General features: G+C 39.5%; 1 protein-coding gene across 2 annotated transcripts in view; it reads right to left on the reverse strand.

The window, feature by feature from the left end:
- Positions 1 to 9,368, reverse strand: part of LOC150082407 (putative ATP-dependent RNA helicase DDX17) — a 151,212-nt gene extending 141,844 nt beyond the window's left edge. Inside the window, exon 1 of one of the 2 annotated variants that reach the window (XM_090379269.1) lies at positions 9,180 to 9,367. The gene's annotated coding sequence lies outside the window, so the exon portion shown is untranslated. Of the gene's footprint in view, positions 1 to 9,179 lie in introns of both variants that reach the window. The other variant, XM_090379270.1, reaches the window with a different exon arrangement.
- Positions 9,369 to 26,186: the final 16,818 nt, after the last annotated feature.

Below are 26,186 nucleotides of genomic sequence, written 5' to 3' on the forward strand. Positions count from 1 at the left end.
AAGTAAGCAAACCCTTAGCCATAATTATGAAAGCTTACTTGGACTCAGGAGGTACCCATAGACTGGAGATGTGCAAATGTGACCCCAATTCACAAAGGAGGATCAAAGGCTGACACAAGTAATTATAGACCTGTGAGTTTAATTTCTGTTCCAGGAAAATTCATGGAGGCACTGGTTAAAGAAGCACTGGAGGATCATCTAGACAAGACTTCAGTTATAGCTCGGACACAACATGGTTTTGTTAACGGGAAGTCTTGCCTGACCAATTTGATTGAATACTATGATGCAGTCACAAAAGAACTGGATGCAGAGAATAACTTTGATATTATATACTTAGATCTTAGAAAGGCTTTTGATACTGTTGCACATGGAAGACTGCTGCACAAATTGGAGCAGTGTGGCATTGGAGGCAAATTGCTGCTATAGATAAAGGGGTGGTTGAGGGGGAGAAGACAGAAAGTGGTAATCAATGGACACTGCTCATCATGGACTAATGTTATCAGTGGAGTCCCTCAGGGTTCAGTGTTGGGTTCATTATTGTTTACTGTATTTATTAATAACATTGATGATGGTATATCAAGCTTAATGTCCAAGTTTGCAGACAATACAAAAGTTGGCGGTGTTGTTAGGGACACTACTGACACTATGCTGCTGCAACAGGATCTGGAAAGGTTGAGCAGATGGGCTGAGAGGTGGCAAATGAAGTTTAATATTGACAAATGTAAAGTACTACATATGGGAAACAGCAACCCCCAGAGCAACATATCAACTCTGGTACTACACTGACAGTGGTAGAGAATGAAAAGGACCTGGGGGTAATTGTGCAGGCAGATATGAAGTTCTCTGAGCAATGCAGAAGGGCTGCAAGAGTAGTTCATGGTGTCTTGTCAATGATATACAGGAATTTTTCTAGCAGGGATAAGGAGGTAATTATTCCCTTATATAAGGCAGTGGTCAGGCCACACCTTGAGTACTGTATACAGGTCTGGAGGTCTCATTTCAAGGATGTAGAGCTGATGGAACGAGTACAGAGAAGGGCAACAAGGTTAGTGAATGTAACAAAGGGGTGCTCTTACGAAGAAAGGCTTAAGTTTTGCAAATTACAGTGTCTGGTGACTAGGCACCGGCGAGGTGATCTGACAGAGGTGTATAAAGCCTTGAATGGTTTGAGCATGCTCAATGCTGACGGGATTCTGCCTCTTGGTCAGAATAATCACCTGAGAGGGCATATATTCAAATTGAGGAAACAGATGTAGAATAGATGTCCGGAAATTTGCCTTTAGCCAGCGGGTAGTTGGTTGGTGGAACAGACTTCCATCCCACGTTGTGGAAGTTGATAGCCTAAACAAATTTAAGGCTCAGCTGGACAGGTATTGCGAACAAACGGAGGGGTGAAGTGAAAGTTTTTTTTTCTTTTTTTTTTTTTCTGGCTGATGCTGCATAAGCTTGCTTTCTTGCATAATGCCTCTACTAATGCTAATCTGTCGAAGCAGGTCTCTCATCAGACATAGCTGACACAGTTGAAAAGTTCTCATCAACTAGTACACTGCTTATCAACACGCAGCATGATTTTTCTGTTCCTTAATGAATTTAGTAGACATCTATTCAAAATTAAATTTCTTAGGAAAAATACACATGCAGAAATAGACTATGTGATATAGAGACTAGACATGAAATAAAAATAATTGCTCTAATAGATGGGCACACAAAAAGTACAGCTATCCAATTGTGCATTCAAGTAAAACAAAATTGGTATTTATTTTTTTCCCTTAACACGAGAGGTATTAGAACCTATTACTGTGCATGGATTGAAGGTTGAGAAGATGAATGAAGATATCTGTTGTCATCAGCCTTGAACTTCTATAGATTGTAATTTTCAGGAAATAGGTGTTCCAGAAAACAGAAGTGGAATGAATAGATGAAGAAAATGTGGTTCTGTGAATTTGAAGCACTACCACCATTGAAGCAAAAGGAATTGTACATTGAATAATTCAGGTAACTGAAATCAGCAGTGGTTGAATCAATCGATAACTGGGATTTTCAGAAAAAGTACAACATTTGGTAGACTAGGTGGAAATAGACATCATTGAGATTACAACTGAGACCTCGTATATTTGTGAAATGAACGAGGAAGTGTTCGGATGGTTAAGATCTTTTTGCAAATAAGTTTGTTCTATTTAATCTGACAATTCATGATGTATTCAGTAGTAAGAAAAGGTGAGGAGAACATGCTGTATGAAGTGATGAATTTTTGGATACAGCGTACACATGGTAAGAATACACCCAGCTCCTTGCCATAACATGGCCTTGACAATGCCTCGCATACACACTACTCCGACTCCCTTCTGTCACTAGCTGGCACAGTAGAGGCAGCATGATTATATACTTCTTGGATTTAGAATAGGCTCAGTCCAGAGGACTATCTAACCATCTAAGTGGGTATTTATATAGTCCACTGTACTAACAGTTGGATGGCCATTCGGCCAGCAAACTGTTTTTAAGTTGTACACTCAAAATATAAGGAAAATTGGATCTCGTCATAACATCGATCATACTGATTGGCTAAATCTCATTTTTAAATATATTATATAATACAGGCAATGTTCAATTGATTATATTTATTTTGTTACTATACCAATAATTATAAAAATCATTTTTTTTTTTAAATACAGGCAGAGCCCATTGCATTGGTGTAATGTCGATGTTTCATGCATCAACTTAATGCCTCCACGAACTTAAATCTAACAGATAATGTAATTTCTCCCATCTATTTCTTGTTAACATTTTTATAAAAAAAATTAAATTTAAAGAATAAGTTCAAAAAACTTTTTTTAGCATTAGTAGAGGCATTTGATGCAAGAAAGCAAGCTTATGCAGCATCAGCCAAAAAAAAAAAAAATAAAAATAAATAAATAAAAAATAACCACTTCCACTTCACCCCTCTGTTCGTTCGAAATACCTGTCCAGCTGAGCCTTAAACTTATTTAGGCTATCAACTTCCACGACAAGGGATGGAAGTCTGTTCCACCAACCAACCATCCACTGGCTAAAGGCAAATTTCCTCACGTCCATCCTACATCCATCTTTCCTCAATTTGAATTTATGCCCTCTCAGGTGATTATTCTGAGCAAGAGGAAGAATCCCATCAGCAATTGAGCATGCTCAAACCATTCAAAGCTTTATACACCTCGCTGGTGCCTAGTCTCCAGACACTGTAATTTGCAAAACTTAAGCCTTTCTTCGTAAGAGCACCCCTTTGTTCCATTCACTAATCTTGTTGCCCTTCTCTGTATTCATTCCAGCATCTCTACATCCTTCTTGAAATGAGGCCTCCAGACCTGTATACAGTACTCTAGGTGTGGCCTGACCATTGCCTTATACAAGGGAATAATCACCTCCTTATCCCTGCTAGAAAAATTCCTATATATCACCGACAATACACCATGAGCTACTCTTGCAGCCCGTCTGCACTGCCACAGAAAACTTCATATCTGCCTGCACAACCACCCCCAGATCCCTTTCATTCTCTACCACTGTCAGTGTAGTACCACAGAGTTGATACATTGCTCTGGGGTTGCTGTTTCCCATATGTAGTACTTTACATTTGTCAATGTTAAACTTCACTTGCCACCTCTTAGCCCATCTGCTCAACCTTTCCAAATCCTGTTGCAGTAGCATAGTGTCAGTAGTATCCTTGACAACCCTGCCAACCTTCGTATCGTCTGCAAACTTGGACATTAAGCTTGATATACCATCATCTATATCATTTATAAATACAGAAAACAATAATGGACCCAATACTGAACCCTGAGGAACTCCACTAATAACATTAGTCCACGATGAGCAGTGTCCATTGATTACTACTGTCTTCTCCCCCTCAACCACCCCTTTATCCATAGCAGCAATTTGCCTCCAATGCCACACTGCTCCAATTTGTGCAGCAGTCTTCCATGTGCAACAGTATCAAAAGCCTTTCTAAGATCCTAGTATATAATATCAAAGTTATTCCCTGCATCCAGTTCTTTTGTGACTGCATCATAGTATCCAATCAAATTGGTCAGTCAAGACTTCCCCTTAACAAAACCATGCTGTGTCCGAGCTATAATATTATAACTAATGATAATTTTAACTGCCCAAAAGCAACCAAATTTTTAAATATTTTAAAAAAATTAAAGGTAGATTAATAAGCATCGCAATCTAGTGGTTAAAGGTTATTTAGCGAGGGGAAAGCCAGAGGTGTATTCAACTGTAGCAGTAAGCTAGAGAATCTTGTAATAACTGAGAGTAAAGTGGAGGAGAAATTGTTGAAGATAAACACAAGAAAGGCACCCGGGGTGGATGGGATCTATCCAGTTATATTAAAGGAGGCAGCAGAGGAATAAAGCAAACCCTTAGCTATAATTATGAGAGCTTCCTTGGACTCAGGGGAGGTACCCACAGACTGGAGATCTGCAAATGTGACCCCAATTCACAAAGGAGGATCAAAGGCTGACAAGTAATTATAGACCTGTGAGTTTAACTTCTGTTCCAGGAAAATTAATGGAGGCACTAGTTAAAGAAGCACTGCAGGATCATTTAGACAAGACTTCAGTTATAGCTCAGACACAGCATGGTTTTGTTAAGGGGAAGTCTTGCCTGACCAATTTGATTGGATACTATGATGCAGTCACAAAGGAACTGGATGCAGGGAATAACTTTGATATTATATACTGGGATCTTAGAAAGGCTTTTGATACTGTTGCACATGGAAGACTGCTGCAAAATTGGAGCAGTGTGGCATTGGAGGCAAATTGCTGCTATGGATAAAGGGGTGGCTGAGGGGGAGAAGACAGAGTGGTAATCAATGGACACTGCTCGTCGTGAACTAATGTTATTAGTGGAGTCCCTCAGGGCTCAGTGTTGGGTCCATTATTGTTTTCTGTATTTATAAATGATATAGATGATGGTATATCAAGCTTAATGTCCAAGTTTGCAGACGATACGAAGGTTAGCAGGGTTGTCAAGGATACTACTGACACTATGCTACTGCAACAGGATTTGGAAAGGTTGAGCAGATGGGCTAAGAGGTGGCAAATGAAGTTTAACATTGACAAATGTAAAGTATTACACATGGGAAACAGCAACCCCAGAGCAACGTATCAACTCTGTGGTACTACACTGACAGTGGTAGAGAATGAAAGGGACCTGGGGGTGGTTGTGCAGCCAGATATGAAGTTCTCTGAGCAGTGCACACGGGCTGCAAGAGTAGCTCATGGTGTATTGTCAATGATATATAGGAATTTTTTCTAGCAGGGATAAGGAGGTGATTATTCCCTTGTATAAGGCAATGGTCAGGCCACACCACCTAGAGTACTGTATACAGGTCTGGAGGCCACATTTCAAGAAGGATGTAGAGCTGCTGGAACGAGTACAGAGAAGGGCAACAAGATTAGTGAATGGAACAAAGGGGTGCTCTTACGAAGAAAGGCTTAAGTTTTGCAAATTACAGTGTCTGGAGACTAGGCACCAGCGAGGTGATCTGATAGAGGTGTATAAAGCAGTGAATGGTTTGAGCATGCTCAATTCTGATGGGATTCTTCCTCTCGCTCAGAATAATCACCTGAGAGGGCATAAATTCAAATTGAGGAAAGACAGATGTCGGATAGACGTGCAGAAATTTGCCTTTAGCCAGCGCATGGTTGGTTGGTGGAATAGACTTCCATCCCTTGTCATGGAAGTTGATAGCCTAAATAAGTTTAAGGCTCAGCTGGACAGGTATTTTGAATGAACAGAGGGGTGAAGTGGAAGTGGTTTTTTTTTTTTCTTTTGGCTGATGCTGCATAAGCTTGCTTTCTTGCATCAAATGCCTCTACTAATGCTAATGCTAAAGGTCAAACATTAGTAATGTCCAAGTACAATGTGTAAAGAAAGGAGAGACAGGGCAGGAAGGGAGGATGGGTTATGTTAGTTGGAAACAAAATCTAAGAAAGTGCATCCAATTGATGTTGGTGAACAATGCAATGTTGAGTCAATCTGGTGTGACAAACACTGGGAAAGCAAAAATGAGTAGGAGTGTGTTATAGGCCTGATGACTCTTATGAGTACAATGAACTATACAGAAAAGTAGAGTGGGCCAGTAAATCAGAATCTTGGGAATTTTAACTTTCCAGATATTCACTGGAACTCGGGGGTTGGTCTCTCACATGCTAGCAAGACTTTTGCATTTATTGGATGACTTTTCTCTAGCAGCATGTTAGAGGGGCAACAAGAGGGTGTAATACTCTTGATCTGATTATCAGCAGTGTTTATTCATGCATTATAAATCTGCAGAATCAGTGGAATTTAAATAGATGTAACTACCATCAGGAGTAAAGAGACTTGTTTTTATAAAGGTACTTGCAGTGGTCTGAGACAGTTGAAATTCTATATAGTGGGACCAATTGATGAAGTTACCAACATCAAATTATAAATGGGAAGCTTTCAAGGAATTAATCGTAGAAGCTACTATGGTTTTTAATTCCAACTAAGAAACTGTTCAAGGTTTAGACCTAAAGATGTCAGATTAACTGAAGATTTATGGCATTAAAGAAAAATGCATGGGATACAAATTATCAGGTGACAGAAGCTTATGGTAGATAAACTAGTCTATAATCAAGTCAGAGGAGATAAAGCAAAGCAAAGGCAAATAAGAGAGATCTTGGGCAAAAGAGGCAAATAAATGCAGCAAAGACTTTGTTACTTACGTAAACACTAGTAGAGGATGAATCAAATTGGTTCACTTGATGCCAATTGCTCAACTGTTGACGATCCTGCTCAGGTTACTGGAAAACTAAATCAGTATTTTTCATCTATATTCACATGAGGAATTTTAGTTAGGTGAATACCAGAATAATGGGGAGCTAAATGATTTTATAAAATATGAGAGGAAAGTGGAAGAGAAATGGTTGAAGTTAAACATAAGAAAGACATCTTGGGTGGATGTGATCTACCCAATTATATAGGAAGACAGCCAAGGACAAACCCCTTAACCGTAATTATTAGAGCATCCTTAGATTCAGGGGAGGTGCCCACAGACTAGATACGTGAAGAAGTATCCCCAATTCACAAAGGGAGATCAAAAGGTGACAAGTAATTACAAACCTGTTAGTTTAAATTCTGTTCCAGTGAAAATAATGGAGTCACTGTTAAAAGCAGCAATGCAAGATCACCTAGAAAAAACTGGTTATTGTTGAGACACAGAATGGGTTTGTTAAGGGGAAAATCTTGTCTGACCAATTCAAATGGATACCATGATGTGGTCACAAATGAACTAGATGCAAAAAAGTTTGATATCATATACTTGGATTTCAGGAAAGCTTTTAATACTGTTGCACATAAAAAGTGACTGTACAAATTGGAGCAGTATGGCATTAACTGCAAGTTGCTATTATGGATAAAGGGATGGGTCAAGTGGGAGAAGCCAAAGTGGTAATCAATGGACACTGCTCTCCATCAACTAATGTTATTAGTGGAGTCCCAAAGGTTAAGTGTTGGGCCAATTGTTTTCTATATTTACTAATAATTAAAAAATTTGGCAGGGTGGTTAATAACAGTATGCTACAACAATGGTATCCAGAAAAGTTAGGTAGATGGAATAAGAAATGGCAGTTAAACTATTAATGACAAATGCAAAGTACTGCATATGGGTAGCAGAGGAAAATAAAAGACACCAGTAACTGTAGTCATATATGAAGTTCTCTGAATAAGGCAGAACGCCTGCCAGGGCAGCCCATGGGGGTTTTGTCAGCGGTATACAGGAATTTTCAAGCATGGATTAGGAGATGATTATCCCATTGTATAAGACAAATGTCAGGCCATGTCTTGAATACTGCATACAGGTGTGGAGGCCAAGAAAGGTTTCATTTCTGCAAATTGGAACACTAGTGGTCCCTAGTGCAGCAAATTGCAGCACTAGGCACCTGCAAGGTAATCTGATTGACGTGTTTAAGGCTTTGAATGGATTGGGCAAGCTCAATGCTGATGGGATTCTTCCTCTTGCTCAAACTATGCACAAGTGGGGGTACATATTCAAATTAAAGAAGGATGGTTGCAGAATAGCCAAGAGGAACTTTGCCTTTAGCCAGCAGGTGGTTGACCACTGGAACAAACTTTTTATCTGTTATGGAAGTAGAAAGCTTAAATAAATTCAAGGTAGACCTAGACAAATTATTGGGAAGAATGGATGAGTGAAATGGGAAGAATTTTTTTTTTTTTTTGCTAATGCTAACATTTGCCACTACTAATGCAAATTTCTAATCATATTTATCATTCAAGTCTCAAAGACTTGCAATTGTTCTAATAATAATACCTTCGGACCAAAGACTGCAATTGTTCTAATAATAATACCAAATACTGCAATTGTGTAATTATACCAAAGACTGCAATTGTTCTAATAATAATACCTTCAGAAATAGGTCTCAGCTTAATACATTTTTTTTCAAATTTTCCCATAACATATCCATTCTTCTTCTAAAAGAAATCTGTTTCCACATCTCAAACGCTGTCTTTGTATTAAACAACAGAATTCATTTCCTAATTACCGAACTTTCACAGGCGAATAAATAAAACAATTTTTAAAAAATAATAATAAGCAAATATGAGCACAAAGGAATATCACTGCATTTAAGTTCGAGTTTACTTTAAGGAATATTTTTGTGAAGAATTACGTTCAATTTGGTACATTAAATTTTCGAACAATGACGTAAGAGCGAATTCTGAAATTTAGTGATGACAGACGCACCGGTTGTACAAGCAATACGCCATTTTGGAAATTTCGCGACAACACCCGAATGAATGAATAAATAAATGGAGATTCAATGGAGAGAATTACTTATCTCTAATATAAAACGCCATTGATTACCATATTATACCTTCTTGTGTATTTTCTAAACGCAATTAACACTTGACATACTCTTTACTTAAGATTTTTTTTTCTCACACAAAACTGCAATGCGTCTGCTTTGCAACAAAAAAAAAAATATATATATATTCATATTTTAATGTCAAGTACGACAGCTAAATATCTATCTTTTATACTGGCACACATAACATAGGATTTAACACAATAATTTTATACTACATTAAAATTCTATACTGCGAAATTTCCTGCTCTTCAAGACAGTTCAGACAAACTAAACGTATGACAAATGACTTGAACTTACCTAAACAACTTGAACAAACGTATATGGAACCTTCCTTTTAAAAATAAGACGCTTCTGTTAATTTAATCTGACTTCGGGAACTATATAATTTTTAAATATCTTGAACACCTTTAAATAAAATTTGGAGCGTCCTCCAGTAGCACTTAACACGTGGCCACCGGAAAAGAAAGGAACGAAACCGGTTAACAGCTAATCGATGAAAGAAACTGCGTCGCAATTGCACAACACAATTTTAACGTTCAGAGAGGGCGCTGTTATTAATTGAAAAAAATATCAGCGAAATTAAAGGATGTAGTGTATTTTCAGGGACTGAGAAGGAGTTTACCCACATATTGTTATTATTATTATCATTAGCCATATGGCGCAAGGAGGCCTGAGGCTCATGCTGCACCAGCCAAAAAAAAATTTCTGAATTACCCTGTGAGAGAGAGAGAGAGAGTCAGAAATAGCAGGGAATCACCAAGAAAGAAAAGAATGATGATATCCAGCTCAGGACCCTGGGTGTGCCAAGCCCATACTCACCAGATGTGAGCCCATATGGGTTCGCGAAATTTGAATCATTCTTATACGTTTAGGTATAAGATGATTATCTACCCAGCTAGATGAGTTGGCATCACTTGAATTATATTTCACATTGTGAATACCTTCTCAGCGAGTTTCTATAGTATTGCACCACCTCGAATAAGTAACGCTTCACCAGTGGTGTTCTCCATTAATTTTATTCCATGAATTAATTTGGCGATATTAATATCGCTGAGAGCTTTAGCAGTTTAATTTGAGAAGTCCAGCAACACCAAACTAGCCGCAACTAAACCATAAAATATTTTTGCGTTCTCAGTACTTTTTAAATTAGCAACGTCAGCTAACCGGAAGAAAAAACGATCATTAAAATAGAAAAATGTCCTATAAGACAAACCTAAGCTGGTGTTTGTTGTGGTGCAGAAAGTATACGCACCAGAGACGAATACTGAACGCACCCTCTCCCACTGGCCCTTAAAAGAGCGAACGCATAGTCACAACATTTCTTCTTGCATACAAGATCACAAAACTCTGAGGGAAGAGGCGTGTACACGCAGCTATTACAACGGTTGTAATCACTGTCACATTCCGTGGAATATGCTGTAGTTCAAATCCATTCAATGATGCAAGAACTTTTTATTACTCCATGGCAGACTTAATTGGTCTCACGAATTGGATTTCAAAGTTTTTTTCATCTGAAAACTAGACTTTTTCATGCAGAAAAACAATCAAATCAACAAGAGAACGCAATACTGCCCATGTAATATATATATATATATATATATATATATATATATATGTATATATATATATATATATATAATGACCCTATTATATATATATATATAATGGCCCTATAATGAGAGTTTTTTTTTTTTTTATGAAACATGTGCAGAAAAGAAAGAGTGCTCTTATGCAGACCTCACATGATTAATATTATCAGTATTTCTGACAATATTGCCCTCACACGTTCGGTATCCTCTGTCACTTTGAGACGTTCTCTCCTCAAGAAAAAAACAAATGGTGTGACACGAATGGATAATAAAAAAAAAGCTTTTGCTGCTATTATTTTAAGTTTAACATTGAAAAGAAGCGATGAGTTAAAGAATGGATAGTGAAATGCAATCAATATATTCATTTCAATCTTTTAAATGAAATAAGATTGACTGGAGGATTTCAAGAATTATTTCCGAAAGAACGAAGATGATTACCACACACTTTTAAAGATGATGGGCCCTTTGATTAGGAAAACAAACACAAACATGATAGATTCTATTTATTTATATTTTATTTATTTATTATAGTCTTTGGTGGCCTTTAGACATTTGTCCAAATCCACCTAATATCTTCTTCTTCAAGAGGAGTGTTTCCATTTACAATGGATTTCCTCAGCCTACAAGTTATTTCTTGTTAGGAATTTTTACCCGCCATAACGTGCGGTTCAAGGTGTTTTGGTCGGTTCACCCTCGGGCTGTCAGGCACTCCCGTACCCCATCCATCTCTTCTCCTTCTTCCAGGAAGGACTTCCTAATTCATTTCACAAATATACGTGGTCTCAATTCTAATCTCAACGATGTCCATTTCCACTTGCAGCAGCCAAACCCCATGTCCTTTTTCTGACAGAATCTCAGTTATCGGTTGATTCAACTACAGCTCATATCAGATGCCCAAATTATTCGCTGTATGATTCCTTTCGCCTCAAAGGTGGTACTTGTGCATATGTCCGTTCTGATATTCCCTGTCATAGACTTGGCAATTTGGAATCTCCTCTCTTTGATCTTCTCTGGCTTACAATCTCTCTACCTCATCGTGTCAAATTCATCTGTTATCTCTACCGTTCTCCCAATTTCACTAATCACTTGGAGCTCTGTGACTTCCTCTCTTTGCAACTTGACTTTGTCCAGTCCAACTTTCCTAACAGTGAGGTAATTTTCCTTGGTGATTTTAATGTTCACAACTCCAGCTGGCTTCCGTTTTCTAGTCACAACGACCCAGCAGATCGAGATGCTGAGGCTTTTGCAATTACAAATAACCTAACACAGATTGTTCATTTACCTACAAGAATACCGGACAATCCTAATCATACAGCCAATACGCTTGATCTTTTTCTCTCAAACAACCCTTCTAAGTATATGGTCGAAGTGAGAGGTCCTTTAGGCACTTCAGATCAAAATTTGGTGGTGGTCTCTTCTCCAATGGAACCTTTATCTCATGGCTATTCCCAACCACGTGTTGTTTGGCATTACAAGAATGCAAAATGGGATGACCTGCGAGACTTCTTTTCTTCTTTTCCTTAGTCGGATTACTGTTTCAAAACTTCTGATGTCAACGTTTGTTCAGATCGTGTCAGTGAAATTATTCTTGCAGGAAGTCTGCGCGGGTAGCACAGTGGTCACCGTCACCGTCCTCCCCACACCGGGTGGAAAAGGCCTGGGTTCGAATCCCGTCGATGACGCGAGGAACTTTAATGGGCTTTTTTCACTCCGTGGCTGAGTTAGTTGATCTCAGGCGTAGATAGCAAGGTTTTTCTCCCCAGTAACTGGAATTTTTTCGTCCAGCAAAACAGGCAAATCAACCATAGAACATACGCAATTTACAGACACAAACACGGGTTAATGTATTTAATTACGGGCAACACTAAAATAATAATTTGATTTTTTTTTTTTATTCTTGCAGGAATGGAATGCTTTATCCCACACTCCACTTTAAAATCTCGTCCTTTATCTAAACCTTGGTATTCCAATAAATGTGCTAAGGCTGTCCAAGAGAAGAATGATGCATATCGTAATTGGCTTGTTTCCAATTCTTCAGTTTCATTTTCTGACTACACCAAAGCTCGCAACAATTCTAAAGCAGTTATTAATCAGATCTAAGAGCAGAAAACTTGCTTCTTGCCCTAATGGCAGCCGAGCATTCTAGTCTCTTGCCAAAGCTATTGGCCACAACTTTTGCCCATTTCTCTCCCACCTCTGTTCAAACCAGATGGTTCTGTTGTCACTTCAGCCAAGGATAAAGCTCACCTGCTAGCATCCCATTTTTCTTCCAGCTCATGTATTAATGATCTTGGTAAAACACTTCCCACCATTCCCAACACATTCCATTCAATGCCTCCTGTGGTCTTCCGTCAAAAGGATATCAGATGGATTTTGAAGAATCTTGATGCTAAGAAAGCTTCAGGTCCTGATGGTATTTCTCCACTCGTTCTCAAAACCTGTGCTCCTGAACTTACTCCTATTCTTTGCCGCTTTTTTCACTTTCTTGTTCCAAAGGTGTTTTTCCTTCTGCTTGGAAATTTGTTCATATCCAGCCAGTTGCTAAAAAGGGTGACAAATCCCTCCCATCCAATTATCGTCCCATTCCAATTACTTCTACTCTTTCTAAAGTAATGGAAAAATCAATTAACCGCCAACTCTTAAACTACCAAGAAACCTACCGTCTGATTAACGATCGCCAGAATGGATTCCTTCAGTGCCGATCCACTGGTGATATTCTGGCTTATGTTGCCCATTTATGGACTAATTTAATGGAAAGGTTCGGTGAAACACAAGTAGTTGCTCTTGATATCTCAAAGGCTTTTGATCGTGTTTGGCATAAAGGTCTTCTAAACAAGCTTCCATCTTATGGTGTGCCAACTGTTTTTAGTAATTGGTTATCCAGTTTTCTCTCTGATCGCTCACTGAGCATTAGCATTAGTAGAGGCATTTGATGCAAGAAAGCAAGCTTATGCAGCATCAGACAAAAAAAAAAAAAAAAAACCACTTCCACTTCACCCCTCTGTTCGTTCAAAATACCTGGCCAGCTGAGCCTTAAACTTACTTAGGCTATCAACTTCCACGACAAGGGATGGAAGTCTGTTCCACCAACAACTCGCTGGCTAAAGGCAAATTTCCGCCCGTCTGTCCTACATCTATCTGTCTTTCCTCAATTTGAATTTATGCCCTCTCAGGTGATTATTCTGAGCGAGAGGAAGAATCCCATCAGCATTGAGCATGCTCAAAACCATTCAATGCTTTATACACCTCTATCAGATCACCACGCTGGTGCCTAGTCTCCAGACACTGTAATTTGCAAAACTTAAGCCTTTCTTCGTAAGAGCACCTCTTTCTTCCATTCACTAATCTTGTTTCCCTAATCTGTACTCGTTCCAGCAGCTCTACATACTTCTTGGAATGAGGCCTCCAGACCTGTATACAGTACTCTAGGTGTGGCCTGACCATTGCCTTATACAAGGGAATAATCACCTCCTTATCCCTGCTAGAAATATTTCTATATATTTTTTGACAATGCACCATGAGCTACTCTTGCAGCCCATCTGCACTGCTCAGAGAACTTCATATCTTCCTGCACAACCACCCCCAGATCCCTTTCATTCTCTACTACTGTCAGTGTAGTACCACAGAGTTGATACGTTGCTCTGGGGTTGCTGTTTCCCATATGTAGTACTTTACATTTGTCAATGTTAAACTTCATTTGCCACCTATCAGCCCATCTGCTCAACCTTTCCAGATCCTGGTGCAGCAGCATAGTGTCAGTAGTGTCCTTGCAACCCTGCCAACCTTCGTATCGACTGCAAACTTGGACATTAAGCTTGAAATACCATCATCAATATCATTTGTAAATACAGAAAACAATAATGGACCCAACACTGAGCCCTGAGGGACTCCACTAATAACATTAGTCCACGAGGAGCAGTGTCCATTGATTACCACTCTCTGTTTTTCTCCCCCTCAGCCACCCATTTATCCACAGCAGCAATTTGCATCCAATGTCACACTGCTCCAATTTGTGCAGCAGTCTTCCATGTGCAACAGTATCAAAAGCCTTTCTAAGATCCAAGTATATAATATCAAAGTTATTCCCTGCATCCAGTTCCTTTGTGACTGCATCATAGTGTCCAATCAAATTGGTCATGCAAGACTTCCCGTTAACAAAACCATGTTGTGTCCGAGCTATAACTGAAGTCTTGTCTACATGATCCTGCAGTGCTTCTTTAACTAGTGCCTCCATTAATTTTTCTGGAACAGAAGTTAAACTCACAGATCTATAATTGCTTGTGTCAGCCTTTGATCCTCCTTTGTGAATTGGGGTCACATTTGCACATCTCCAGTCTGCGGGTACCTCCCCTGAGTCCAAGAAAGCTCTCGTAATTATGGCTAAGGGTTTGCTTACTTCCTGTGCTGCCTCCTTTAATATAACTGGATAGATCCCATCCAACCCGGGTGCCTTTCTTGTGTTTATCTTCAACAGTTTCTCCTCCACTTTACTCTCAGTTATTACAAGATTCTCAAGATTCTCTAGCTTACTGCTAGAGTTGAATACACCTCTGGCTTTCCCCTCGCTAAATAACTCCTCATGTGTGAATGTCCAAGCAAAATATTCATTTAGTTTGTTAGCTACCTGAGCAGGATCATTGATATAAAGAGGACCAATCTGATTCATCCCCTTCCTTCTAGAGTTTACATAAGTAAAGAACTCTTTGCTGTTTTTCTTTGCATCCCTTGCCAAAGATTTCTCGTACTCTGCCTTCTCTTGCCTAACCTCCTTTGTAACTTGGTTACAGATCAACTTGTATCTATTATAGGCTTCTGTGTCATGTGTTAATTTGTATGTACCCCATGCATGTTTCTTCTGTGCTATATGCCTCATCAGTTCATCTGACATCCATTTAGGCCTAAACCTTGAATAATATTTCTTAGTTGGTATGTAAAGCCTAGTAGCTTCCAAGATAAGTTCTTTGAATGCTTCCCATTTTGCATTTGCTGTTCGTAACATCATCAGTTGGTCCCACTGTATAGAATTTAAATACTGTCTCAGTCCATCGTAGTCGCCTTTACGAAAGCAATAACCCTTCCCTTTACCCCTAATGGTAGTTACCTCTTTGAGTAAATCCCACTTCAGCACACTGCGATCACTGCCACCTAGTGGTTCATTTATCTGCAGATTCTTAATGCATGAAGAATCACTGCTGATAATCAAATCAAGAGTATTCCTCCCGAACATGCTTAGGTAGAAAACAATCATCCAATAAATCCACAAATGCCTTGTTAGTGTGTAAGTGACCAGCCCCCAAACTCCAGTCAATATCTGGGAAATTAAAATCTCCCATTATAAGACTCTCTGATTTACTGGCCCACTCTATTTCCCTGTACAGTTTCTTATTATACTCATCAGAGTCATTAGGCCTATAGCACACTCGTACTCTCAATTTTGATCTCCCAATGCTTATGTCACACCAAACTGACTCGACACTGCACTGTCCAGCGATGTCCACTGGCTTCACTTCCTTGGATTTTATGTATTTCTTAACTAATAGCATAACCCCTCCTCCCTTCCTATCCAGTCTATCCTTTCTGTAGACGTTGTACTCCCCAAATTCCAGTTCTGCATTCCTTATATCTGTGTGACACCAAGTCTCTGATATCCCAACAATATCTGCTTTTGATTTTTTGAGCAATACCTCAATTCCATCAAATTTATTTACTAAACTACTAGCATTGATGTACACGCAAGTATACATGCCCCTGCGTGTACACCAATGCTAGGAGTTTAGTAAATAAATTTGATGAAGTTGAGCGTGATGGTTCTTTGTCTTCTAACTTCTCCACTAATGTCGGTGTCCCCCAAGGTTCAGTTTCTTTCCCACACTCTTTTCCTCTTGTATATTAATGACCTTCTTCCATTGACTGGAAATCCTATCCATAGTTTTGCCAATGATAGCACACTGCATTCAACATTCCATTTTGAGAAACCTTGTCCTGCTCAATCAGCTTCAACTTCTCGAAAATCTGCTACCAATTTCTTAAATGCCGATCTTCAGGTAATTCTCCAGTGGGGCAAAGACAACTTAGTTGATTTCAACCCTTCTAAAAACCCTTCTAAAACTTCTTGTCTTATATCTCGCAAAAAGGATTCTTCTGCTCCTATGCTTATGTTTAGTGACACTCTGATTTCTAGGCAAAATGATATATCTCTTTTGGGGATTACCCTGACTTCTAATCTCTCTTGGCACAAGCACATTACAAATATTGCTTCCTCTGCATCTAAAAAAAACTGTTTTCTCTTTCGCTCTCGGTGTTACTTTTCTTCCAAACAGCTGCTCACTCTGTATAAATCGCAAATCCGCCTTGCCATGGAATATTGTTCCCACATCTGGGGTGGTGCCCCCAAAACCTCTCTCAGGCTTCTTGATTCCATTCAGAAGAGGGCAGTTAGGTTAATTAATGATTCATCTCTAACAGAGTATCTCCACTCGCTTTCTCATAGACGTACTGTTTCTGCTGCATGCCTCTGCTACAGATACTTCCATGGGCACTGTTCTTCTGAATTGGCTTCTGCAATTCCAGCTCTCTCTTTCAAAACAGTCCGAACACGTGCCGCCACCAGCCAACATCCATTTACTGTCCAACTTCAAACCCACAGAACCAACTTTTCATCTTCCTCATTTATTCATTCAACTGCCGTTTTCTGGAACAACCTTCCTTCATACGTATTTCCTGAAAATTACAGTCTACAGAAGTTCAAGTCGAATGTCAACAAATATCTTCTTTCGCCTTCTCAACCTCCAACCCACTGTTCTTCTGAATTGGCTTCTGCAATTCCAGCTCTCTCTTTCAAAACAGTCCGAACACGTGCCGCCACCAGCCAACATCCATTTACTGTCCAACTTCAAACCCACAGAAACAACTTTTCATCTTCCTCATTTATTCATTCAACTGCCGTTTTCTGGAACAACCTTCCTTCATACGTATTTCGTGAAAATTACAGTCTACAGAAGTTCAAGTCCAATGTCAACAAATATCTTCTTTCGCCTTCTCAACCTCCAACCCAAGCACGGTACTAAGTACTATAGGTTCCCATACCTCTCATGTTTGGGGTTCACATAAAAAAAAAAAAAAAAAAGTATCCATTCCAGGATAGCCTTTGGATATCTGTTTTCTTGCATCCGATTTACATGTCCATACCATGTTAGACGCTTTTCTTTGATAGTGTCAATTATAGTCTTTCTCACTTCCATTTTTTCCTTTATGTCTTCATTCTGTTTTCTGTCTCTTCTAGAAGTTCCTGCTGAGCGTTTCCAAAAATCCATTTCTGTGGAGTGCAATTTGTTTTCCGCTCGTCTTTTCAATGTCCAGGTTTCCACTCCATACAATAGAAGAATTTGTACAATAGTTTTAAATATAAGTTTCTTTGTTTTATTTCGGATATTTTTGCTTCACAGAACATAGTTTAACATGGTGATAACCTTTTTGCCGTCTGTAATTCTCTTATTGATCTCTGCTTGGGATGATCCATCACTTTGTAAGATTGATCCCAAATATTTGAATTTATCGACTTGTTTGATTTTAAAACCTGCAATATTTAGAACGTGTCCTGGCCCTGAAGACAACATTTCAGTCTTGCTAAAATTGATTTTTAGACCCCATTATTTATATTCCTCAAACAATTGACGACATGCATACTTTGCATCTTCTAAGTCTTGTGCTATCACCACCTGATCATCTGCAAAAAGTAAATTGTGAATATAGGTGTTCTTATTAATCGGCAATCCCATTTTATTACATTTTTTTGACCAGGATCTTAGGCAGATGTCAATATAAATTTTGAAAAGTGTTGGTGACATGCAACAACCTTGTAATAAGCCTTTTGAAGTGTGGAATTCAGGTGGCAAAGCTGATCCCACTTTAATTCTGCATCTATTATTCCTGTAAATTGCCTTAATACAAATGTTAATCAGTTGTCCATCAACATTTGCCTCTTTCAGTGCTTCCCATAAGAGTTTTCTTGGAACACTGTCATATGCCTTTTCAAGGTCATTGAAAATCATAAAGATTTTTTTTCCTTTTGATTGGCATTTTTCAAGGATCTGTCGTACTGTTGAGATACGATCTGTACATGACTTCCCAGCTGAAAAACGACTTTGTTCTTCTGATACCTGAATTCGGGCTTCTAAATGGTTCCTGATCCATTTTCCAAGGATCTTTAACAGCGGGTTCAGGACACATATTCGTCTGTAATTTGAACAGCTTTTCGATCGCCCTTCTTATAAATTGATGTAATATATCCTGTTATCATTTCTTTCGGTATTTCTTCTCCTCTCAATATACTATTTAACAGTTTTTGTATCAGAACAGCCACTCCTCTTCCTCCATATTTCAGATGTTCCATGTAAACTCCTCCAGGTCCAGGTAATTTGCCATTCCTTCCTTCCTTTAGCAGGAGTTCCACTTCCCTAACAGAAACTTTTAAGCTCGAGTCTTCTACACCAAAATCCTCCATCGTCTTGAACTCTTCCCGGTCTTCTATTAAAAGTCCTTCATAGTACTCTGTCCAGTCTTTCAAAGGTATTAATTGCAAACCAGCATTGTGTTTATTCTGTTTTCTGAAGTCTTTAAGGACCTTCCACGATTCCGCTGATTGCTTGAAGCCCAATATGCTATTAATAGTTGTGCATATCCTTTCCCATTCTTCATTTTTCGCTTCTACTACCAACCGATTGGCTATTTTCTTGTTTTTTCAACATAAATGTTCCTATACGCATCATTCCTATCACCCAGCCATTTCTGATATGCAAGTTTCTTTTCCTCTACAGCAGCTCTAACTTTCTCTGTAATCCAGGTATTTTTTGGTCCTTGGCTCTTCTTTTTGCCTAGGATTTCGTGAGCTATTTTTTTAACAGTATTTTTTAAATATTCGTAGATTTCTTCAGTATTACCTTTTATCTCTATGTTAATTGCAGCATCCAGTCTTTGGGTGAAGTTGTTTCTAATGCTGTCGTCCTGGAGTAGGTCAATGTTAAATTGATCCATAGCATTTCTCCTTCCCTGCATTGTTGGTTGTCCACACATATTTTCTTAATCCAGTTCCACCTCAGTGTTGTTTTAACAAGAAAATGGTCAGATCCACATTCAGCTCCTCTACAAACTCTGACATCTTTCAATACATATGTCCCTGAATGTTTTGAAATAATGTAGTCTATAACTGATCTAATTTGTCTTGTCTCCTGTGACCAAGTATATTTATGGATATCCTTGTGTTGGAAAAATGTGTTGTTTATTCTCAAGTCGAACTGTTCACAAAGATTGCATAGTCTATCTCCATTGTCATTCCTCTCTTTCTCTGCAAATCTTCCAATAACGTTGCTATTTAAATTATGCAAAATAAGAAACGAGGGTTGCCTGTGCGGACGTGCCTTTCTGCCTCTCTTGGAACAGAGAAGTTTTTTCTGATTTATTTTCTGCTTTATTAGTTTAAATTGACATATTAACTTATTTTCTAGAGTAGCTTTATATTCCTATTTACGGTACTTAAGTTTAAAGTAACTTAGATAGAGATTTTGTAGGTATTACTTAGTATCGGAAAGGGTATCAAATCCACGTGTTTACCGATCGTAAATAGCCGCCATTGCTACGCGAAAATTAATCAGTAAAATCTATTAATCTTGTCGAACTTCATTGGAAATTAAATTGTACTTTTAACTATACATATAACCACATAGGTTACGTAATATAAATAATTAGTAAAAATAAATAATTAATACATAACTTGATACGGAAGTTTTATAAAGGGATTTCGAAGATAACACTCGTTACTGAAACAAATATTTCGTAGATAACACTCGTTACTGAAACATAAATATAGCGTTATAACTGTGTTCGGATACAAGTTTAGGATTTAATTTTGTACTGAAATTGAAATTTTTATTGAAAGTAAATCGAAATCATAACTCAAACCAGAGCAGCAAAGCAAAAGGCTCAAGCTAATGGGAATGCTGTGGCTCAGAGGAGAACTGAGGGGGGAAGTTGCCCTCTGAATCACAGCCTTTTAAGATGCACTATTTGCTTGATGTTTGCGGACAGTCAGGTATGGGGGATGTCTTTGTATGTGCGCGATGCAAGAAGTGTAAGGAAATCAGGCGTCAACTCAGCATTGTTATGGGCCTATATGAGAGCTTCAAGGACAAAGTGGATGCCCTCGAAGGATTACAAGTGAGGGGCCCATGAAGCTCTCAGCTACCCACACCAATGCCAGAGCTTGCACTTGGTCATCGCGCAACACAGCTGCAGCCCCCAAGGCAGAATGCGCTGTTCCCAAAGGAACTAGTAGTTGTTGGTGACTCTTTGTCAGGGGAAACGGGAAACATGCTTTGTAAAAAGGATAGGTGGAACAGGACCAGGATATGTCTGCCAGGGGCAAAGGTTGATGACGTTGTAGAGCGGATATCATCTTTTAAGGGCACAAAAGGTGATATAGTTGTACACGTTGGCACTAATGATATTAAGAGTAGGAGACCGGCGGAATTACTTAACAAGTACAGGTCACTGATCAAAAAAAGCCGTGAATTAGGGTTGAATTTGAAAGTGTCTGCAATTCTGCCCAGACACGATAGGAGGGAGTATATGATGAGAGCCCTGTCGATCAATTCGGCCCTGGAAAGATTGTGCAGGGCTCAAGGGGTTGAATATTTTTCAGCCTGGTCTGTACTTGTTAACAGGAGAGACTGCTTCTACAGGGATGGGATACACTTAAATAGAAAGGGTGCAAGAATGTGTGCTGATGCTATCGAGGCAGTGTTAAGAGGGTCGGAAAACTGCTAGATTGGGGGTATACAATGACTAATAGATTAACAGTAGCCACTGGCAGAGGAGAAAGTGATTCTTGCACTGCTTCTATTGGAATGAGCAGCAGCCTGGAAAATAAGATGCAGGATATTTCAGAGACTGCTGGGCATCGCGTGACATAGAGACAACCCCTAAGGCAGAATGCGCTGGTCCCGAAGGAACTAGTAGTTGTTGGTGACTCTATTGTCAGGGAAACGGGGAACATCCTTTGTAAAAAAGATAGGTGGAACAGGCCCAGGGTATGTCTGCCAGGGGCAAAGGTTGATGACGCTGTAGAGCGAATATCATCTTTTAAGGGCACAAAAGGTGATATAGTTGTACACGTTGGCACTAATAATATTAAGAGTAGGAGACCGGCAGAATTACTTAACAAGTACAGGTCACTGTTGAACAAAAGCCGAGAATTAGGGTTGAATTTGAAAGTGTCTGCAATTCTGCCCAGACACGATAGGAGGGAGTATATGATGAGAGCCTTGTCGATCAATTCGGCCCTGGAAAGATTGTGCAAGGCTCAAGGGGTAGAATTTTTTTCAGCCTGGACTGTACTTGTTAACAGGAGAGATTGCTTCTACAGGGATGGGATACACTTAAATAGAAAGGGTGCAAGAATATTTGCTGATGCTATCGAGGCAGTGTTAGGTGGGTCGGAAAACTGCTAGCTTGAGGGGAGACAAAGACCAATAGATTGACAGTAGCCACTGGCAGAGGTGAAAGAGATTCTTGCACTGCTTATATTAGAATGAGCAGAAGCCTGAAAAACAAGATGCATGGTATTTCAGAGACTGCTGGGAGCCATTGCGTTACAAGTAAACACATGGGTTGTGTTAGGGTAGCTAAGACTAGAAACAGGTGCAGGTATACTTGCGTGTACACCAATGCTAGGAGTTTAGTAAATAAATTTGATGAATTTGAGGTATTGCTCAAAACATCGAAGGCAGATATTGTTGGGATATCAGAGACGTGGTGTCACACAGATATAAGGGATGCGGAACTGCAATTTGGGGAGTACAACGTCTACAGAAAGGATAGACAGGATAGGAAGGGAGGAGGGGTTATGTTATTAGTTAAGAAACACATAAAAACCAAGGAAGTGAAGCCAGTCGACATCGCTGGACAGTGCAGTGTGGAGTCAGTTTGGTGTGACATAAACATTGGGAGATCAAAATTGAGAGTAGGAGTGTGCTATAGGTCTAATGACTCTGATGAGTATAATAAGGAACTGTACAGGGAAATAGAGTGGGCCAGTAAATCAGAGTGTCTTATAATGTGAGATTTTAATTTCCCAGATATTGACTGGAATTTGGGGGCTGGTTACTCACACACTAGCAGGACTTTTGTGGATTTATTGGATGATTGTTTTCTACATCAGCATGTTCGGGAGGCAACTAGAGGGAGTAATACTCTTGATTTGATTATCAGCAGTGATTCTTCATGCATTAAGAATCTGCAGATAAATGAACCACTAGGTGGCAGTGATCACAGTGTGCTGAAGTGGGATTTACTCAAAGAGGTAACTACCATTAGGGGTAAAGGGAAGGTTTATTGCTTCCGTAAAGGCGACTACGATGGACTGAGACAGTATTTAAATTCTATACAGTGGGACCAACTGATGATGTTACCAACAGCAAATTCAAAATGGGAAGCATTCAAAGAACTTATCTTGGAAGCTACTAGGCTTTACATACCAACTAAGAAATATTGTTCAAGGTTTAGGCCAAAATGGATGTCGGATGAACTAATGAGGCATATGGCAGAGAAGAAAAATGCATGGGATACATACAAATTAACACATGACACAGAAGCCTATGATAGATACAAGTTGATATGCAACCAAGTTACAAAGGAGGTTAGGCAGGCGAAGGCAGATTACGAGAAATCCTTGGGAAGGGATGCAAAGAAAAACAGCAAAGAGTTCTTTACTTATGTAAACTCTAGAAGGAAGGGGGTGAATCAGATTGGTCCACTTGATATTGATGGGTCAAGTGTTGATGATCCTGCTCAGGTAGCTAACAAACTAAATGAATATTTTGCATCGACATTCACACATGAGGAGTTATTCAGCGAGGGGAATGCCAGAGGTGTATTCAACTCTAGCAGTAAGCTACAGAATCTTGAAATAACTGGGAGTAAAGTGGAGGAGGAACTGTTGAAGATAAACACAAGAAAGGCACCCGGGGTGGATGGGATCTATCCAGTTATATTAAAGGAGGCAGCAAAGGAAGTAAGCAAACCCTTAGCCATAATTATGAGAGCTTCCTTGGACTCAGGGGAGGTACCCATAGACTGGAAATGTGCAAATGTGACCCCAATTCACAAAGGAGGATCAAAGGCTGACACAAGTAATTATAGACCTGTGAGCTTAACTTCTGTTCCAGGAAAATTAATGGAAGCACTGGTTAAAGAAGCACTGCAGGATCATTTAGACAAGACTTCAGTTATAGCTCAGACACAGCATGGTTTTGTTAAGGGGAAGTCTTGCCTGACCAACTTGATTGGATACTATGATGCAGTCACAAAAGAACTGGATGCAGGGAATAACTTTGATATTATATACTTGGATCTTAGAAAGGCTTTTGATACTGTTGCACATGGAAGACTGCTACACAAATTGGAGCAGTGTGACATTGGAGGCAAATTGCTGCTATGGATAAAGGGGTGGTTGAGGGGGAGAAGATAGAGAGTGGTAATCAATGGACACTGCTCATCGTGGACTAATGTTATTAGTGGAGTCCCTCAGGGCTCAGTGTTGGGTCCATTATTGTTTTCTGTATTTATAAATGATATTGATGATGGTATATCGGGCTTAATGTCCAAGTTTGCAGACGATACAAAGGTTGGCAGGGTTGTCAAGGACACTACTGACACTATGCTGCTGCAACAGGATCTGGAAAGGTTGAGCAGATGGGCTGAGAGGTGGCAAATGAAGTTTAACATTGATAAATGTAAAGTACTACACATGGGAAACAGCAACCCCAGAGCAACGTATCAACTCTGTGGTACTACACTGACAGTGGTAGAGAATGAAAGGGACTTGGGGGTGGTTGTGCAGGCAGATATGAAGTTCTCTGAGCAGTGCAGAAGGGCTGCAAGAGTAGCTCATGGAGTATTGTCAATGATATACAGGAAGTTTTCCAGCAGGGATAAGGAGGTGATTATTCCATTGTATAAGGCGATGGTCAGGCCACACCTAGAGTACTGTATACAGGTCTGGAGGCCTCATTTCAAGAAGGATGTAGAGCTGCTGGAACGAGTACAGAGAAGGGCAACAAGATTAGTGAATGGAACAAAGGGGTGCTCTTACGAAGAAAGGCTTAAGTTTTGCAAATTACAGTGTCTGGAGACTAGGCACCAGCGAGGTGATCTGATAGAGGTGTATAAAGCCTTGAATGGTTTAAGCATGCTCAATGCTGATGGGATTCTTCCTCTAGCTCAGAAAAATCACCTGAGAGGGCATAAATTCAAATTGAGGAAAGACAGATGTAGGATAGACGTGCGGAAATTTGCCTTTAGCCAGCGGGTGGTTGGTTAGTGGAACAGACTTCCATCCCTTGTGGTGGAGGTTGATAGCCTAAATAAGTTTAAGGCTCAGCTGGACAGGTATTTTGAACGAACAGAGGGGTGAAGTGGAAGTGGGTTTTTTTTTTTTTTTTTGGCTGATGCTGCATAAGCTTGCTTTCTTGCATCAAATGCCTCTACTAATGCTAATGCTAATGCTAATCATTGGGGTACAAGTAAACACATGGGTTGTGTTAGGGTGGCTAAGAGGTAGAGCAGGTGCATGTATACTTGCGTGTACACCAATGCTAGGAGTCTAGTAAATAAATTTGATGAATTTGAGGTATTGCTCAAAACATCAAAGGCAGATATTGTTGGGATTTCAGAGATGTGGTGGCACACAGATATAAGGTATGCAGAACTGGAATTTGGGGAGTACAATGTCTGTAGAAAGGATAGACAGGATAGGAAGGGGGGAGGGGTTATGCTATTAGTTAAGAAACACATAAAATCCAAGGAAGTGAAGCCAGTCTACATCGCTGGACAGTGCAGTGTCGAGTCAGTTTGGTATGACATAAGCATTGGGAGATAAAAATTGAGAGTAGGATTGTGCTATAGGCCTAATGACTCTAATGAGTATAATAAGAAATTGTACAGAGAAATAGAGTGGGCTAGTAAATCAGAGAGTCTTATTATGGAGGATTTTAATTTCCCAGATATTGACTGGAATTTGGGGGCTGGTCACTCACACACTAGCAAGGCTTTTGTGGATTTATTGGATAATTGTTTTCTACATCAGCATGTTCGGGAGGCAACTAGAAGGAGTAATACTCTTGATTTGATTATCAGTAGTGATTCTTCATGCATTAAGAATCTGCAGATAAATGAACCACTAGGTGGCAGTGATCACAGTGTTCTGAAGTGGGATTTACTCAAAGAGGTAACTACCATTAGGGGTAAAGGGAAGGGGTATTGCTTTCGTAAAGGCGACTACGGTGGACCGAGACAGTATTTAAATTCTATACAGTGGGACCAACTGATGATGTTACCAACAGCAAATGCAAAATAGGAAGCATTCAAAGAACTTATCTTGGAAGCTACTAGGCTTTATATACCAACTAAGAAATATTGTTCAAGGTTTAGGCCTAAATGGATGTCAGATGAACTAATGAGGCATATGGCAGAGAAGAAAAATGCATGGGATACATACAAATTAACAAGTGACACAGAAGCCTATGATAGATTCAAGTTGATCTGTAACCAAGTTACAAAGGAGGTTAGGCAGGCGAAGGCAGATTACGAGAAATCCTTGGCAAAGGATGCGAAGAAAAACAGCAAAGAGTTCTTTACTTATGTAAACTCTAGAAGGAAGGGG

Source organism: Mastigoproctus giganteus, chromosome 8 (assembly GCF_048544385.1).
Source record: "Mastigoproctus giganteus isolate SK-2022 chromosome 8, ASM4854438v1, whole genome shotgun sequence".
In the NCBI taxonomy this organism is placed as follows: Eukaryota; Metazoa; Arthropoda; class Arachnida; order Uropygi; family Thelyphonidae; genus Mastigoproctus; species Mastigoproctus giganteus.